Raw genomic sequence first — 2,403 nt, 5'->3', positions numbered from 1 at the left:
CATTCAGACAGCTAATGGCACAGTCTCTTTGAACTGTAGAGAGAGGATTTTACGCTGATTTAAGGCCCACCTTTCTTTGTGTTTCCTAGATATATGCAAGGACCATGACCCCCCACCCCACCACAAAACCCTTAGGGAGTAGAGGATACATCGGAGAAAAGACCGGTAGTATCCCCCCCTTTACCAAAAAAAGCTTCCTGATAAATCGTATTTTTGCACAGGCGTGAAAGTAAGCGGGAACTTTCAGAGTCAGGAATGAACGTTATAGCTGCCGTTTTCCCCATCCTCTTACTTCACTGAACACAAGCCCCAGGGACTTGCATTCCTTTGGTAGAAACTGTAGTCTGTGCTATGGCCTCCAGACCAATATAGTGGGTACCAGCATCCCCTCTTCCACTTCTTCCCCACCTCCCTGAAGCTCACCCAGCTATACCTTTTACTGCTCTGAAGCTATTACTGTGGGCCATTCCCATTTCTGCAGTATTATTCATAGCCCTAAAAGTCTCCTGCACAGCCTGAAGTCATAGAGACACGTCAAAAATACTTAGATTTATCCATACTGGTGGGATGACGGTGGGACCTGTTGGATTAACAATCCCCTGACATTGCCATTCTATTTACACATCAAACAAAAGAAAACAAATTAAAATCAAGTTAAGAGTCTGCCCCAAGGATAACACAAATTACCAACCAAAAAAAAAAAAAGATTAAAAACAAGCAGCAACTTTTATATAAAATTAATAAAAACAAAAGACAAATGAAAAAGAAATTGTCAGTAGCATCTATCGCCTCTCTGCATCTGAACTGCACTTATACAAACTAGTCCATTAGTACAGCAGCTTGCTAGAAATTGACTTTGGTTCAAGCTTAGTTTTAAAAAAATAAAACATAAAAAAATCAAAAACACATTAGAAACGGTGGACGGACATTTGTTAGTTTCCCTGCTTGCAGTTCACTAGTTTTGAAGTTTTAGGGATAATTGGTTTAAATATTCAGTCAAACAGGAAGGTGGAGAGTTAGAGATGAACAGAGCAAAAACACGGCGGCGGGGGGAGAGAGATAAGGGGTTCTGCCACTTGAGTGCAAACGCAAATCCCACATGCTCAGGTCACAAACCAAAGCATATGTAGAGTTTAAAGTTGCTGCCTTCTGGATCTTGGATGAGAAGCTCCAGGATCCCCCTGAATCATCAACAAAATGAACATAGCTGCATCAGCTCATTATTTAGGACACTCTGGTGACAAAAGAAAAGGGGGTGGGGGGGAAAGGGACTCTTCTAATACCCTCACTAGCTAAAAGTAATTTAGTTTTATACACATGGCAGAAACCTTTAAATCCATCAGGAACGGAAAGTTCAAAGTGAACTGCATTGCAGTGATCCAGTCTTCTCTTTTTAAAAATCTTTTTTTTGGTTCAGATACTAGATTGTATATTTAAGAATATACAGATCGAACTTCTGTACAGTTCGTTACTCTTCCTCATCCACGTCAATATCCTTTGCTACGTGGATCAGAATCAACCTTGAAAAGATCATTACAGTGGCAGGCAAGCCCTGACGCTCTGGTCAGAGATGCTTATTGCCGCTTTTACATCGCTAGCAGCATCAGAGCTCAGAGACTCCACGAGATCACCCAGGTATGTGCAAAGCCCCAGAGTCAGCTCTATTGTGTTGGCATAAACGATGGCCACTTCTGTTCTCATGCTGTTGGCTTCTGTGTTTTGCAGTCAGAAGCACTGTTTTACCAGAAAGTTTTTCTAAATACAATGTTGGAAGCATCAGAATTAACGGAAAAGGAATATTGCTACGAATAGGGAGAATCTGACCTTTTGAAATCCTGTACCAACTCACCTGGTGGAAATCTAGGAATGCAAATGCTGCTTTACATACTGCCAATTAGCTTGGGTAACGACATTTTTAAAATATTTGTGGGTGCTCTTAACAGCAAAATCAAACCAATAGAACAGAAGAACCATCGGTATGTCACACGACCTAGACTCGGGAGGTCAAATCCCACTCTCTGAAGTAAAAAGGAACCATGCACACAAAGCTAAGCGCAGAATTTGGCCATTTTGTCTAAATAATTGAGAGAAGGAGCACTGCGGTTCGGAACTAATTCCTACCTCTGCTTAAAAAGCATAGACCAGCCTGGAAATTTGCACACAATGATCTCTACAGCTACACTGAGCTTCCTGCGCAAGTGATGAACATAAATTCTTCTGACCCCTACAAGTAACCATTAGACAAATTCAAGGATGAGGAAACTGTTCAGAAGATAAGGACAGAAAGTCTATTTGTGCTCCATTCTTCCTCTCCACCCTCCCGCCCTCCCCCCGTGGTGTGGGAGCTCGCTGAAAATAATCCAGGAGCAAAAGACAAACGCGTCCAAACTATATATATAAAAA

Source organism: Aptenodytes forsteri, unplaced genomic scaffold (assembly GCF_000699145.1).
Source record: "Aptenodytes forsteri isolate BGI_AS27 unplaced genomic scaffold, ASM69914v1 Scaffold287, whole genome shotgun sequence".
Lineage (NCBI taxonomy): Eukaryota > Metazoa > Chordata > Aves > Sphenisciformes > Spheniscidae > Aptenodytes > Aptenodytes forsteri.
The sequence above is the reverse complement of the archived record's forward strand: the minus strand, read 5'-3'. Positions refer to the sequence as shown.